The following is a 16,926-nucleotide window of genomic DNA, read 5'->3' as shown; positions in this document are numbered from 1 at the left end:
GACCCTCTCTGCACAAGACCTCACTGCTACAAAGGTCTTGGCGACTTTGCAAAACGAATATGATAGGAGAAATGCAGCTGAATCGGCTTGTGCGCTTCAGGGGGAGCAATGTGGGACAGCATTCCAGCCTCCAGGGGGAGCCAAAGCGTTGGCAGCTGTGAAGTGCTGGAACTGTGGGACCCAAGGTCACACTCAGAAGTTTTGTCCAAAGACTGGAAATAAACAAAGGAAGAAGCCTGCAGATGGCCCGAAGCAGAAGGGGGGTGAAAAGCCCAAGCCAGGGAAAAACAAGGCTTTGTTTGCTGGCACTGCTTCACCAAAGGCTAAAGGCAAGTTTGATGGCCAGGAGCGGGGGGGCAAGCAGCGAAAGCCCACGCCGGTGGAAAACAAGGTTTTGCTTGCTGGAAAAGCTGCTCCAAAGGCCAAGGCCAGATTTATTGTAGACTCAGGATGCACCCGCCATTTGGCAGCAGATAAGCACCTGTTTATCTCTTTCAAACCTCAAGATGGTGAGATCCACCTGGCTGATGGAAAGACGTTGCGAATTGCAGGAGAAGGGACTGTAAAATTGGCAAGTCTGCACACAACCATCAAAGATGTACTTTATGTTCCAGGTGCTGCAGACAATTTGCTCAGTGTCCCACAGCTGACTGGGCGTGGCTTTGAGATTTCCTTCAAGAGGAGCGTCTGTGTCATCAGGAAAGGCAAAGAGGACATTTTGCATTCAAAGTTTATAGATGGTTTGTTCTGTTTAACTTATGACGACAATGCTGTTGCTGTGTCTAATGTTGATTCTTGTTGTGTTGCACAAACTAACAAAGTTCTTCATGCAGGATGCATTCATGAAGCACATCGAAGATTTTGTCACATGCCTTGGCAGGCGCTGGCCAAGATGCCTGGGTTGGTTGAGGGTTTGAACATCAAACCCTGTAAATTTCACATGAAATGTGTATCTTGTGCAGAGAACAAGGTGAAGGTTGCTCCAAAAGGCAAGGAGTCTAGCAGGCAGGGTTCCAAACTTTGACATCTGCTGGAAGGGCGTTCCACAGGGCGGGCGCCACTACCGAGAAGGCCCTCTGCCTGGTTCCCTGTAGCTTTGCTTCTCGCAATGAGGGAACCGCCAGAAGGCCCTCGGCGCTGGACCTCAGCGTCCGGGCAGAATGATGGGGGTGGAGACGCTCCTTCAGGTATACTGGACCAAGGCCGTTTAGGGCTTTAAAGGTCAGCACCAACACTTTGAATTGTGCTCGGAAACGTACTGGGAGCCAATGTAGGTCTTTCAAGACTGGTGTTATATGGTCTCGGCGGCCGCCCCCAGTCACCAGTCTAGCTGCCGCATTCTGGATCATTGCTAGATGTTCAAGACCTGACATAGCTGTAAGCACTAACCTGCTTAGCAGACATGCTAACAATCCTACTGTTCAGGATTGGAAAGCTCTGAAGCGCATAGCCCGTTATTTGAAAGGGACTATGCACTACAGGCTGAGGTTCACCAGTCAGAAGACTGGAGGTCTTGAAATCTTTGCAGATGCTAGTTTTGGAAGTGACACCACGGATGGTACAAGCACTTCTGGAGTATGCTACATGTACAACCACTGTCTGTTTGACTGGCTGTGCAGGAAGCAGACGACAGTTAGCCTAAGTTCCTGTGAAGCAGAACTCAATGCTCTGTCATTTTCACTCATGGATTGTGAATGGTTGATGCAACTGTTTAAGGACATCAGAGTTTCTGTGAAATGTCCTATACAAGTGTATCAAGACAATAGATCCTGTTTGGCTTTGCTGAACTCAGAGAGTTGCAAGCAAAGAACCAAGTACTTGCAGATTAAGTTACATCGTGCAAGAGAGTGTATTCAGAAAGGACTCATTCAGGTGTCCTACATGCCAGGAAATGAAATTCCTGCTGATCTGTTGTCTAAGGTTGTTAACAGAGAACAACTTAAGGTTTATGTACAGAGGTTGCAATTGGGTTGAACCACAGGTACTACAGGTTACACGGAAAGGGGGAGGATGTTAGGATATTTCCGTTCCACCTTAAAAGGGAGCAGGCTTTGTGAGTCACAGAGTCTGCGTATTTCCTGTTCACAGGAAGTTTATGTTTTCTTTGCTTTCGTTTCTCTCGGTGCCTGAACACGCAAGCAGGCAGTCATGTTTTTTCTTTGTTCTGACCAACGCTAAATAAACTTGGAAAAATGCTCTCCTGCTGTGCATCTTTCACTGTGTGAATTCTGCTGATAGAGCGTGCATCAGTTCTGGAATGTGGCAAGCTATTTTCTGGAGCTCGTGTCGCTAATTGCTGATACTGTATCTACGGGAGATCGATGGATCGTCCGGAGGCGACGTGGGGGCCATGATGGGCCATATCTCCCTGGCAGTATCCCAACAGTGAGTTAGGAACTCACTGGAAGATGTGCAGATCCTGAGGCTCTCCTTATTCAGAGAACGGAGGACTGCTGGCCATAAATGGAGGAGAGACAGCAGAGGAAGAAGGGAGATGTGCAAAGGAACAGCCAAGGGCAACTGAGCAAAGGTGAGGCATTGGCAGCTGCAGGTGTCAGAAAAGATGAGCACCTGAGACCATCTTTGCTTTGGATCCCAGATGCTCATCATTCCTGACTTCCTGCCCTGAAAAGAAAGCAAATCATATCCAGGTTTGCCATCTCAGTTTTCCGCTTGGAGCTTCCCTTTAGGATGGGGAATGTGGACGATTCTCAGTTGGGTCCGTATTGTCAGTGACGCTGAAACTCTGCCTTCTCTTCAGAACATGAGGTCACCTGGAGCGTCCAAGGAGGCAGCAGAAGGGAATCCTCAGAGAGGAAGAGGTTAAACCCGGATAACATATGTTCCTGTTGGAGTTATGACAGTAATAGTAACAGTTCCATCCATGGGTGGCAATTGCTGCAGCAGAGAGGGGCTGATACTGGACACCTTGGAGGAAGCTTTGAAATCTGAAATGAGACATTTTCATAGATAATTTCAGAAATATGTGGATTCCTAAAGAAATAAGAATTTGAATTAACATTGCTTAATTGCTGTGGTTTCCAGCGACTAATGTTCAGAAGCATTGCTGGCCCCAGTTGTGCAGGGAAAGCATAACATTGGTGACTGGTAGCCATCAATTGCCCTCTCCACCTCCTCCTCCTCCTCCTCCTCCTCTTTTAAAATTTTTTCTAATCCTCTTTGAAAGCCATCCCAGTTGCTGTCTGTGCTGATCTTGGGGGCTAACCGAGAGGCGAGGTCCGAGTCCAGTCCGAGGTCGTTGGTGCGGTATGGAGGCTGTTCGTCAAAGCTGAAGCTGGGTCCAAAGCAGGGAGTCAGGTGGGGTCAGGAACTCTGGCAGAAGAGCAGGACAGGGTGCAGGCAGGAACAGGCTACCAACAATGTTGCTCCCGCAACCTGGGACTGGGGCTGGCTGGCTTTTATCTGCCCCGAGACATAGGGCGGCCCCGGTCCACAGGTGACTCGCCCCTCCTGGCCTGGAGGCGAGCACTCCTCCTGCAGGAACTTAGTTCCCTCCGCTCTCTGCCCTGAGCCTCTGCAGCTCAGGAGAGGCTGGAGGGTTACCGGACCCAGAGGCAACCTCCTCTTCCCCTGACGGGGCTGAGAGAGGAGCACCTGCAGGCAATGGGTCCTCCATTCCCTCAGGGGCCAGAGCAGACTCGGCTGGTGCCTGCACCTGAGGACCCAGCACAGGTGAGGACCCTTCAGGCTCAGCCCCAGCCCCGGCTCAGCTGGTTCTGGAGGCGGGGACTCCTGTGCGGGCTGGGATTCTTCAGGTTCAGCCTCTGAGTCTGAATCCCAGGCCATCACATTGTCCTTCACTGCCTCCCATGGGAAAGACTTGCCCAGTTTGACTCTGTTCTGTGTGAATAAGTCCTTTCTGTCCAAATTTTCCAACATTTCAGCTTGATTGGCTGTCCAGGAATTCTAATGTTATGAGAGAGGAAGAAAAACCTTTCTCTGTTCTACTTCCTCATGCCCTGCCTGCTTTTATAAACTTCTATCATCATGACTCTTACTCACTTTCCCCCAAAACCAAAAACTCCCAAACACTGCAAACTCTCTTCATAGCTCCATCCCCCTGATCATTCTTCCTGCCCTTTTCCACTCTCTGATACATTATTTGAGGTCAGGTGACCAGATCTGTACCCAGCATTACATTCAGAAGACAGGGAGCTCCTCGTTAAAGGAGAATATTCTGAAAATGGTAAATAGATGGTATATTACACCGGTTAAGTTAGCAAAAATGTTTAAAACATGTAATAAGTGTTGGAAATGTAAAGAAAAAGAAGGATCTTTTTATCATATGTGGTGCGAATGTAAGAAGGTGAAGGGTTTCTGGGAAATGATATATAATGAGTTGAAGAAGATGTTGAAATATACATTTGTAAAGAAACCAGAAGCCTTTTTGTTAGGAATAACAGGAAGTGAGATAAATAGAAAGGACTACAAACTTTTCCAATACGCAGTTACAGCAGCGAGAATATTAATGGCCCAAAAATGGAAACAGGAGGAACTACCGACCCTTGAGGAGTGGAGAATGAAACTTATGGACCACGCAGAATTGGACAAATTAACTGGGAAGATCAGATATCAACGGGATCACAAGTTCATCGAGGACTGGGGAAAATTTACAAAATATTTGAAACGTATATGTGACGAACAAACAACGCTAGTGGGATTTAAAGAAGCTTTGCGACAGAAGCTTTGTTAAAAAGAAACAGGATAGTAAGGGTATACTAAAAGGCAATATTAAATTCAGAAAATGCGAATTTTTTTAAAAAAATATATGGATGATTGGCAGAGAAGCTGATGGAAGTCTAAAAAGTTGAAATTTGTGAAAATTGTTTGATATGCTGAATTTTTATAATGGAAAATTTAATAAAAATTATTATAAAAAGAAGAAGACAGGGAGCTCCTTTTAATGCATCTGACCTTCTAGCAGAGGGTCGTCCCCAGAGCAGGAATGGGGAACGCTTTGAATCTGAACTACAAATCTCAGCAGCTGCAGGAAGCAGAGGAGACGAGGGCTGTAGTTTGGCAATGTCTGGAGGGCCAGAGGTTCCCCACCTCTCTTCACCAGAAAGAAGGATTCCCTTTCCAGGGTTTCAGGGGAGCACCTGGCTCTGCCAGACCTGCCTCATGCCAGAAAGGGTCAGTGTGGCTGGAATAAAGCAGCCCTGCATAGAGTGAGCCTCAAAAATCCAGTTCAGATGCTACATGGGCAGCAGGTGTGACCATGGCCAGAGCAGCTTTCTCCAGAAAGACAGGGAACAGGGACACTAGGCAAGGTTTTGCAAAACCACTCAGGACCACGGCTGCTGACTATCTGTTTTTCCTGAGCTGGCTCCATAATAATAATAGGAAGAATAATAATTTATTATTTGTACCTCGCCCATCTGGCTGGGCTTCCCCAGCCACTATGGGCGGCTTCCAACAAAGATTAAAAATAGATTAAAAAGTCACACATTAAAAACTTCCCTGAACAGGGCTGCCTTCAGATGTCTTCTAAATGTTAGGTAGTTGTTTCTCTCTTTGACATCTGATGGGAGGGCGTTCCACAGGGCGGGCGCCACTACCGAGAAGGCCCTCTGCCTGGTTCCCTGTAGCTTTGCTTCTCACAATGAGGGAACCGCCAGAAGGCCCTCAGCGCTGGACCTCAGCTGGACCTCCAGCCATGAAAGTACCCAGCTTCACATTTCTAAAAGCCCCAATACAACTCTAGGTTAAAATTAGTGCAGATTTTCTGTTGAGCCCTAAACACTTAAAGACAACTTATCAAGTGATGGAGAAGCCGAGTGACAGGAGAGAGGAGATGTTTCAAGGCACTGGTGGAAAAGCATTTTATACAGTTTCTCTCTGGACTTCTCGGGCAACAGTTTGGCATGGCGTCACTAATTTGGCTAAGTATACCCCACCTCAGTGGGACGCGGGTGGCGCTGTGGGTAAAACCTCAGCGCCTAGGGCTTGCCGATCGCATGGTCGGTGGTTCGAATCCCCGCCACGGGGTGAGCTCCCGTCTTTCGGTCCCAGCTCCTGCCCACCTAGCAGTTCGAAAGCACCCCTAAGTGCAAGTAGATAAATAGGGACCGCTTTATAGCGGGAAGGTAAACGGCGTTTCCGTGTGCTGCGCTGGTGCTGGCTCGCCAGAGCAGCTTCGTCACGCTGGCCACGTGACCCGGAAGTGTCTCCGGACAGCGCTGGCCCCCGGCCTCTAGAGTGAGATGGGCGCACAACCCTAGAGTCTGGCAAGACTGGCCCATACGGGCAGGGGTACCTTTACCTTTTACCCCACCTCAGTCAAGTCTAGACTTTACTAGAATGCTCCAGGCCACCCTCCCAGACCATGTAACCCAATTGTAAGATGCTATCTTTCATGTCAGGCGACGTCTTGGCTCAGGAAACTGCTTTGCTTTGTTTTGGCTCAGCTTCATCTTGGAAGTTCTTTGTGTTCCTCTTTATGGGATTTGGGGTTCCTCCTTCTCCTCATGGCCTGTGAAGGCATCCCTGCCCTGGACTGGCCAAGAGGGAGGGAGGGAGCAGTCTGAGGACAATGTATGGAGGGCACCTGCCTCTCCTGCCGCATCTTCCTCACGTTGCCTTCTCCCACCCTAGGCCCACCGACAATCACCCGTCCTGGGCACCAGGAGACACGCTCCACCACTGCTCTCGAGGCTTTGGAACAGGAACAAAGCCTTATTGCGCTGTTGGAGAAAATGTCTTGAGGGCTTTAAGTGCGAAAGTGGAATGTTCTGGAGCAGGCGGTTTGCCTTCAGGAGAGTCGATGAGGAACATTCCCTACTTGGAGCCAATTAACTCCCTTTCATTTCAGGTAATTAAAAGGCTAAGGACGGCCACCCTGTTGCAATTAGGAATTAGGACTAGACGTTACGGCTTTTAAAATGTCGTCATCATCAGGCCCAACAACAGCAACACAACATTTTAGCACTTGTACCATCCGGATAACAGGATCGGGCAAGAAATGTACAGGGTAACTGTTGGACCTCAACCTTCAACAAATTAAATGTCATCCTATTTATCTAAACCATTTCAAATCCCCCCCCCCCAAAATGGGATAAAGGTACCAGCTTAAAAGGCTGTTTAGAAAAGGAGCATCTGCTCTAAAATGGCATGTACTTTCCCCCTTGTTGTTGTTGTTGTTTAGTCATTTAGTCGTGTCCGACTCTTCGTGACCCCCTGGACCAGAGCACGCCAGGCACTCCTGTCTTCCACTGCCTCCCGCAGTTTGGTCAAACTCATGCTGGTAGCTTCGAGAACACTGTCCCACCATCTCGCCCTCTGTCGTCCCCTTCTCCTTGTGCCCTCCATCTTTCCCAACATCAGGGTCTTTTCCAGGGAGTCTTCTCTTCTCAAGAGGTGGCCAAAGTCTTGGAGCCTCAGCTTCAGGATCTGTCCTTCCAGTGAGCACTCAGGGCTGATTTCCTTCAGAATGGAGAGGTTTGATCTTCTTGCAGTCCATGGGACTCTCAAGAGTCTCCTCCAGCACCAGAATTCAAAAGCATCGATTCTTCGGCGATCGGTCTTCTTTATGGTCCAGCTCTCACTTCCATACATCACTACTGGGAAAGCCATAGCTTTTACTATATGGACCTTTGTTGGCAAGGTAGTTCCCCTTCATGGATCACTCCCCTTCATGGATCACTGCCTTGCCATGGTGAAGGGGCTTGAATATCTCAGAGAAGCTATGAGCTATGCCGTGCAGGGCCACCCAAGATGGACAGGTCATAGAGGAGAGTTTTGACCAAACATGATCCACCTGGAGGAGGAACCGGCAAGCCACTCCAGTATCCCTGCCAAGAAAACTCCATGGACAAAGACAACAGTTTCCTTCTTACAGAACTATAATTCCCAGCACCCTTATCAATCTAGAGTTCTTTCGGGGGTGAAATCTGCTTGAAAGGTATAGTGTGCATGTAACTGTCATGACATCACCTCCAAATGTGGCGCTTCAGAAGCATGAAGGATTTTGGGATGGGTGCGGGGTAACTAAATCCCATTACATCCCAGATGAAGCTGAGCCAAAATAAATCAAAGCAGCAGCTTGTGCCAAGGAGGAGCCTGGCATGAAAGATAACATCTCTGAAAACATTACATCAAGAGGTGTCTTAATGGCTAGGAATATTCTGGCCAAATTCTGAGCTGTGGTTGGGTATACTTAGCCAGATTACTACCGCCATGCCAAACTATTAGCTTCCAGAGCCAAGAGGAACCATAGAGAAGGGGTCACCTCCTGGCTGGGCCCCTGGGACTCCTTTGCGCCCAGAAGGAATTTCACTCAAATTTGAGCTTGCACTTCTCATTAGACTCTGAGAAACGTGCAGCTGGCTACACTAATGTAGCATATGTCCATAACCAACAGTCCTCTTGGACTACTGTAATGTGCTCTACGTGGGGCTACCTTTGAAGGTGACCCAAAAACTACAACTAATCCAGAATGTGGCAGCTAGACTGGTGACTGGGGGCGGCTGCCGAGACCACATAACACCGGTCTTGAAAGACCTACATTGGTTCCCAGTACGTTTCCGAACACAATTCAAAGTGTTGGTGCTCATCTTTAAAGCCCTAAACGGCCTCGGCCCAGTATACCTGAAGGAGCGTCTCCACCCCCATCGTTCTGCCCGGATGCTGAGGTCCAGTGCCAAGGGCCTTCTGGCGGTTCCCTCATAGCGAGAAGCAAAGCTACAGGGAACCAGGCAGAGGGCCTTCTTGGTGGTGGCGCCCGCCCTGTGGAACGCCCTCCCATCAGATGTCAAAGAGATAAACAACTACCTGACATTCAGAAGACATCTGAAGGCAGCCCTGTTCAGGGAAGTTTTTAATGTGTGACATCTTAGTGTATTTTTGGTCTTTGTGGAAGCTGCCCAGAGTGGCTGAGGAAACCCAGCCAGATGGGCAGGGTACAAATAATAAATTATTTTTATGACTATTATTATTACTTGTCTGTATCAGGGACTGGAGTGTCTTCCCTCCCCTGCAAAGCCAGGAGGCCCCTTTGATACGTGGACTACCCCATGGGACTCTTGTGAAGATAAAAAGAGGAGCTGGAGGATACGTACACACGGGAAACCCGTGCACATTAAGGAAAGCCATTCAAGAGCTGATTCCTCACGATGCAGCTGCAAGGCACTTTGTGACTGCCTTGGCATCGTTGCTGGGCAGAACTGGCACAGTCAGGCTGGGTAGGTAAGGGCCTCAGGGTACAGCCTTCAGAGTGGGAAAGGGCAGAGAGCGTAGAGCACTCTGGAGAGAAGCATTGGAGCTGAGGCCTTTGAGGAAGAGTTGCAGGACTCCATTGCAAGAGAATTGCAAGAGAACTCTTGCCTTGCAGACTTTGGCGCAGCAAGGGCTTCGTAAGCAAAGAAACCGTCCGGGCTCAGAGAGGGAAAGCTGGTTGTAACATCTTGTAAATAAATACGTGTGTGAAAGAAAGAAAGAAAGAAAGAAAGAAGGAAAGAAAGAAAAAAGGAAGGAAGGAAGGAAGGAAGGAAGGAAGGAAGGAAGGAAGGAAGGAAGGAAGGAAGGGGCAGCTGGGCACTTTTGTGGGTGGAAACAGATGAGGGTGAAGAATTGGGATCTCTTGCTCCCAACAGAGCAGACCTTGCAGGCTGGCTGTGTGTGTGTGTGTCGTGGTGTGGATCTGGTTGGCCTATGTTTGAAAGATCAGATGTACGGCATGGGAGCTCCTTGGGCCCATCCCTCCTCCCTTCTGGGGTACTCCATTCATGGCTGCTGTCCTGGCTTGCTTTGCAAAGCTTTGGCCAGTGTGGTGTAGTGGTTAAGAGCGGTAGACTCGTAATCTGGTGAACCAGGTTCGCTTCCCCGCTCCTCCACATGCAGCTGCTGGGTGACCTTGGGCCACTCACACTTCTCTGAAGTCTCTCAGCCCCACTCACCTCACAGAGTGTTTGTTGTGAGGGAGGAAAGGGAAGGAGATTGTTAGCCGCTTTGAGACTCCTTCGGGTAGTGATAAAGCGGGATATCAAATCCAAACCCTTCTTCTTGGCTGGTGCTCCCGCTCAGAGCTCTGCTTCCCAGCACCCTTAGCAATCTGGAGGGGCCAGTGTCCTTTGAGGGAGAAAATGTGATTCACCTGCGATTGCAACATCCAGTGTGTTCCTAGGTGCAAAGTCATAGGTCCTAAAGGAGGATTGAGTCAAGAATATGCCTCAAATTCCTTTAAAAGGAACGCGAAGAACATTACCCAAGGTGAAGCTGAGTTAAAAGAAAGCGAAGTGGTGCCTTGAGAGAAGGAGGAGGCTGACAGGACAGCTAATTTATTGGAACACATGACATTGCAGTCTCAGTGGCGAGGAACGTTCAGCCCCAAAAGTGGAGGTGGCCCATACTTAGCCAAATTAGTGATGCTGCACCAAAGTATTTGCTCCAATTGCAGAGAGAAACGGTATAAAAGGGCTCAGCGCGTAGGGCTTTTCCACCAGTGCTTTTGAAGATCTCCTCTCTTCTCCTGCTCAGCTTCTTCAGCTTTTGGTAAGTAAATCGATTTGTGATGCGGGTAGTGCTGTGGCCTAAACCACAGAGCCTAGGGCTTGCCGATTGGAAGGTCGGTGGTTCGAATCCCCGTGACGGGGTGAGCTCCCGTTGCTTGATCCCTGCTCCTGCCAACCTAGCAGTTCGAAAGCACGTCAAAGTGCAAGTAGATAAATAGGTACCACTCCGGCGGGAAGGTCAACGGCGTTTCCCTGCACTGCTCTGGTTCGCCAGAAGCGGCTTAGTCATGCTGGCCACATGACCCGGAAAAACAGTCTGTGGACGAACGCCGGCTCCCTCGGCCAGTAAAGCGAGATGAGCGCCACAACCCCAGAGTCGTCCTCAACTGGACTCAACAGTCAGGCATCCCTTTACCTTTAAATTGATTCATAGAGCAGGGAAGGTAGGAAGTGAATGACTATAGGCAGTGCTTTTTACCTCGGGGGTCGCAGGGGGATGCATACCCCTAAACATTTTGTGAATCTAAAGGGAGAAGAAATTTTTAGTTTCTTCTCTAGCACGGTGAATCGTCACTTCCATTGCTGCCCCTGATGGCGGCCTTATTTCCTGTCACGGTATTTCCTGAGTCTCAGACGGAATGAGAGTACCCTAAATATTTTTTACGATAGAAGCACAGACCATGGGGCAGATATTTATTGGGGGCTTTTCTTTTCAACATGCCTTCCTAATTAAATCCACATAGAAATCAGATTTGGGAAGAGGCCTTCAAAGGTTTACATGTAATTCTCTGTGCCGCTGGCAGTGTTTTGGGCTCAGACAGAAATTTCACTTCCAAGAGGGCTTTTGAAAAGTGGAGCTGGCACTTTGGGGAATGGAGTCTGATGAGGGTGAAGAATGAGGATCTCTTCCTCCTAAGAGATCAGAGCAGGGAAGGGGGAGATTCCCTGTCCTGGATCTGCTAGGATTCTGTGTGCAAGAGCAGGTGTATGGCATGAGAGCATCCCTGGATCCCTTTTCCCAGCCTTCTTCCAGTCACACTTGCCCTTTTTGGGGTGAGGCAGGTCTGGCAGAGAGAGATGCTCACCTAAAACTCTGGGAAGGGAACCCCATTCCTGGCTGAGCCCCGTGCCCTTGAGGTGTTGCCAGACTAAAACTCCCACCTCCCCTGGCATTTGGCCATGCTGGCTGCCGGGGCTGCTGGGAATTGTAGTTCCATAAGTGACGGACGGCCGATGCTTCCCCTCCCTGCTGTTGGGTCAAGGCTCTTCTTGATGGTCTAAAGGAAGAGGAAGTTTCTTGCAAGCCCAGCCTGAGAAGAACGCTGGATTTCAGCACAGGCAGGGAGAGAAGGAGAACAGGCACAGAGAGCTGGCCTCAGGGTTTTCTATACCAATAATAATAATAATAATAATAATACTTTTAAGTTACTACCTGTCCTTGCTTAAAATAATGCCCAACAGTCAAATACATTTTCATCTGTTTGGCAATCTGAAGGCTAATGACTAATTTCCCTCTGTTTCCACATATTTGTGAACATATGTCTTAAAAATGATTTATTTCAGATACTCCAACCTTCCTCCAAGATGTCCAGTGCCAACGTTGGAGCAAGTCTTATGATTCCCATGATACTACGCCCTGGATCGACATCTCCATTTTTTACAGGTTTTCGGGCCCAGTTCTACTTCCCAATGTAAGAGGCTTTCGACAGCGGACCAAACACCCTCAGAGGTTTGTGGACTCTGCTTCAGTGGAGATTTTTAAGCAGAGGCCGGATGGCTTTTCCGGGGTTGGACTGGAATTACCTTTGGGTAATTCCAACTCTACAATTCTATGATTCTACAATTCTATGATTCTGCACCACAACAAATTTAAAATGTGTTTCTTAGGAGAAACTGTTATAAAAACGAGTATATTAGTGAAAAAAACACACAAGACTCACGCAAGATTTTTGCTAAGGTTTCTGTTATGTAATCAAGTCATCAATTCTATCATGTGGGGGCCACCTTATCTAAATTATATAATTCGGTATTTGAACTATTGGCATTAATGTATTTCAAATTGGCATTGTTGTAACAAACCTATTAACGGATTGTAATTGAAAACTAATAAAAATTATTATCAAAAAAAGAAGTATATACAGAAGTTTCTGGTGTTTTGGTGATCTTGGCCGGACCATCGGCCTCTGTGTTGATTTCTGTTCCTTGTGGCTAAGGATTCACTTCTGGAATACTACAAGGGCTTCTCATGTTTTGAGAAAAAATCCTATCCCTGACTTCACGAACCCTACTGTAAAGAGTCCAAAATACTTATCCTAAAAGAAGGGCCCCAGTCTGAAAAGTGATGTGGCAAACCTGGATAGAGATTGTGATCTCAGGGCCCAAAAAGTCAGAGGTGCTCCTGCCTGGGACGTGTCCTGGTCCTCAGGTGGGTTTTGAAGCAGCCGGGTCATGGCAAAGTGATGTCTTTGCCCCCAGAAGTGCTCAATGTCTTAAAGAACTGCCAAGGTGACTGCAGATCCCAGAAGAAGGTTGCAAGAGAGGCCATATTGCGCTGCTCAGGTGCAGAACAGACACAGGGAGCCCACCTGTCAATCTCGCTGCTGCCCCCAAACCCACTCCCATCAACAAGACATGTCTGTGATACTGCACTGAAGCTTTAACAGTGGACTTCCTGGGAGTTTAATGGACTTCCTGGGAGCTGGTCTTTAGGGATATCACAGATGGGGGGTCAGGACACGGGTCATTCACACATCACAGGACACGGGTTGGTGGTGAGGCTTTGGGGGTTTTGGTGACGGTGGACCAAGTTCCAGGAAGGCAGAAGACAAGACACATCTGTGATGCTGCAGTGAAGCTTTAATAGAGGAGGAGAAAGGAGGGAACCTTCTCTGTGGTCAGCAGTTTAAGCGGGAGAAGAAAAATAAATAGATCCCATTCCGAGTAAAGAGCACATTCACTATTGAGGTGATACAGATTGTGAGAAAACAAAAGATCTCTAAAGAGAGGTGGTGAAGCACAAGGAAGGAAGGAAGGAAGGGAGGAAGGGAGGAAGGAAGAAGGAAGGGAGGAAGGAAGGAAGCAAGGAAGGAAGGAAGGAAGGAGGAAGGAAGGAAGGAAGGAAGGAAGGAAGGAAGACTGGTGGGTGGTTCTCCCCAGACTTTCCTTTTGTCCTGGCCCAGATGGCTAAAAAGTTCCCAGTTAGGAACTCACTGGAAGATGTGCAGATCCTGAGGCTCGCCTTATTCAGACTCAGAGATCGGAGGGTTGCTGGGCATAAATGGAGGAGAGACAGCAGAGGAAGAAGGGAGATGTGCACAGGAACAGTCAAGGGCAACTGAGCAAACGTGAGGCATTGACAGCTGCAGGTGTCAGAAAAGATGAGCACCTGAGACCATCTTTGCTTTGGATCCCGGATGCTCATCATTCCTGATTTCCTGCCCTGAAAAGAAAGCAAATCATATCGAGGTTTGTCATCTCAGTTTTCCGCTTGGAGCTTCCCTTTAGGATGGGGAATGTGGAGGATTCTCAGTTGGGACCGTATTGGTAGTGAAACTGAAACTCTGTCTTCTCTTCAGAACATGAGGTCACCTGGAGCGTCCAAGGAGGCAGCAGAAAGGAATCATCAGAGAGGAAGAGGTTAAACCCAGATACAGTGGTACCCCGGGTTACATAGGCTTCAGGTTACAGACTCCGCTAACCCAGAAATAGTGCTTTAGGTTGAGAACTTGGCTTCAGGCTGAGAACAGAAATTGTGCTCCGGCGGTGCGGCAGCAGCAGGAGGCCCCATTAGCTAAAGTGGTGCTTCAGGTTAAGAACAGTTTCAGTGAAAGTACCGATCTCCGTAACTCATGGTGCACGAAACCCGAGGTACCAGTGTATCGAATATTCCTGATGGAATGGTGAAAGTCATAATAACAGGTTGATCCATGTCTGGCGATTGCAGCTCCAGTTCGTAGACGACAATGGACATCTTGGAGGAAACTTTGAAATCTGAAACGAGACATTTTCATAGATACTGTCAGAAATATGTGGATTCCTAAAGAAAGAAGAGTTTGAATTACGTTGTTTAATTGCTGTAGCCTGACCTGGGACATTAGGCTGAATGAGGCATAAGAAATTCAATAAGGGTTTTGAAATAGGAAATGCTGAAAGATTCTACCTCCCCTCCCCACCATTTTGACCTTTCTTCGTTTTTTTTCTCAACTAAAAAGACCCCAAAACTCCAAACTTTCTTTATATGAGAGTTGCTGCTGCAATACCTTGATCATTAGGGCTGCCCTTTTCCACGCTCCAATATAATTTTTGAGGTCAGGAGACCAGATCTGTACCCAGCATTACATTCAGAAGACAGGGAGCTCCTTTTAATGCGTCTGACCATCTAGCAGAGGGTTGTCCAGTGTGGTGTAGTGGTTAAGAGCAGTAGTCTCGTAATCTGGAGGAACCGGGTTCGTGTCACCGCTCCTCCACATGCAGCTGCTGGGTGACCTTGGGCCAGTCACACTTCTTTGAAGTCTCTCAGCCCCACTCACCTCAGAGTGTTTGTTGTGGGGAGGAAGGGAAAGGAGAATGTGAGCCGCTTTGAGACTCCTTCGGGTAGTGATAAAGCGGGATATAAAATCCAAACTCCTCCTCCTCCTCCTCCTCCTCCTCGTCCCTCAAGCAGGAATGGGGAACGCTTTGAATCTGAACTACAAATCTCAGCCGCTGCAGGAAGCAGAGGAGACGAGGGCTGTAGTTTGGCAATGTCTGGAGGGCCAGAGGTTCCCCACCTCTCTTCACCAGAAAGAAGGATTCCCTTTCCAGGGTTTCAGGGAGCACCTGGCTCTGCCAGACCTGCCTCATGCCAGAAAGGGTCAGTGTGGCTGGAACAAGGCAGCCCTGCATAGAGTGAGCCTCAAAAATCCGGTTCAGATGCTACATGGGCAGCAGGTGTGACCATGGCCAGAGCAGCTTTCTCCAGAAAGACAGGGAACAGGGACACTAGGCAAGGTTTTGCGATGCGATTCCCGCCTCCCACCATTTGCAATAAAGACACAGGACACCATTATTTTAGGTTAATGGACAAAAATTGGCCACAACTTTATTGGTTACAAGTAAGAGCGGTATTGGCTCAGGCATTGGTCCTATCAGACTATCCGGCTACAGCCTGTTAGCATGAAAACCGGAAAGGGTTAACGCGAGCAGGAGGAGTCCTGTGATGCACATCAACTAGGAACTCCCCCGGGGTCACCGCTCGGGGGGCGTGCTTTAGGCCCTGGCCTCCATAGGTTTCGGACGAGGCAACGCCCCCCGGAATCCTTTACCGCACTACCCTTAAATATTTGGGGGGGGGGTGATGGCACTCCTCCCCCCCAACACATCTACATAATAATACCCCTACCAATTGCTACGAGGTAGGCGAAAAACCAAATGGCCGGTGCCAATTCGCCAAGTGGAAAAAATTCCTACCAGACCTCTCAACGGCGACCAACCAAAGTCCACAGCAAGGTCAGAAGGGACACCTGAAAGGGTGGGTGGGTGGGAAACCGAATCAGCTGCGTGGTCAAAAAGGGGAGATCCCGGGGCCGCGCCAGCCTTAAATGACCCAGGCCACGCCGATTGAGGATTCACCGCCCGAGTGTTGGGGCCGTGAGCCCGCACCACACCTCCTCCTGATGTCGGAAGTGGCTTTGCAAAACCACTCAGGACCACGGCCACAATCTGAGCATCCCAGAGAGAGAAAAAAATGTTCCAGGCATCCTCGAATACTGCACACCTGCTCTTTGAAACACAGTCCAAACAAATCCAGAGCTAGACATCTCCCCTTCCCAGTTCTGATCTCTTAGGAGGAAGAGATCCTCATTCTTCGCTCCCATTGCACTCTGCTTCAGATTTCTAAACACCCAAAAGTCGAAATTTGTGTAGATTTTTCTGTTGAGCCCTAAAAAATGCCAGGGCACCACCCACTGGATCTTGTGATTTGAGAGTCTCTTCCCAGAACAGATCCCAACTCAATCTCTGCTCCGTAGTCAAACAATCAGTTCCTTCCCTGCTCTAAGAAGTCATTCAGTTGAAGACAACTCACCAGTCATTGACTGATTGTGTTTGACTAAAAGCCATTACCAATTCAATTACAGATCCAGCAAGTCAATTAAAACCTGATAAAATAAAATCCAGAGATGTACATCCATTTACAATAAGTCAAATTAAGGAATCGCCTGCACAGAACTTACCAAGAGTGGGAGAAGCTAAGCGGCAGATGAGAGGAGATCTTCCAAGGCGCCGGTGGAAAAGTCGTATGTGGTGAGCCCTTTTATACAGTTTCTCCCGAGAGTTCAGGCAAACAGTTTGGCGTGGCGTCACTCATTTAGCTAACTATACACCCACCTAAGTTTACTCTAGATTTTGCCGGAATGTTCCTGGCCATCTTCCGTCACCATCTAACCCATTCTATGTTCCAAAATGTTGCCTTGCATGT

General features: G+C 48.5%; 2 long non-coding RNA genes across 2 annotated transcripts in view; one reads left to right on the top strand and one right to left on the bottom strand.

The window, feature by feature from the left end:
• Nucleotides 1-5,767: 5,767 nt before the first annotated feature.
• LOC310751970 overlaps nt 5,768-16,926 on the bottom strand; it is a 41,085-nt gene continuing 29,926 nt past the window's right edge. The window contains exons 3-4 of the long non-coding RNA XR_014542740.1: nt 6,296-8,007; nt 5,768-5,918 (exon numbers count right to left, since the gene is read on the bottom strand). This is a non-coding gene — a long non-coding RNA (uncharacterized lncRNA). The remainder of the gene's footprint in view (nt 5,919-6,295; nt 8,008-16,926) is intronic.
• On the top strand, nt 8,938-12,555 carry LOC310752020. The gene is made up of 3 exons (XR_014542795.1): nt 8,938-9,438; nt 9,491-10,509; nt 12,033-12,555. It is a non-coding gene; the product is annotated as an uncharacterized lncRNA (long non-coding RNA).

Source organism: Podarcis filfolensis (assembly GCF_964270895.1).
Source record: "Podarcis filfolensis genome assembly, chromosome: 16".
In the NCBI taxonomy this organism is placed as follows: domain Eukaryota; kingdom Metazoa; phylum Chordata; class Lepidosauria; order Squamata; family Lacertidae; genus Podarcis; species Podarcis filfolensis.
Note: the sequence above shows the minus strand (reverse complement) of the source record. Positions and strands in the feature narration are given on the sequence as shown.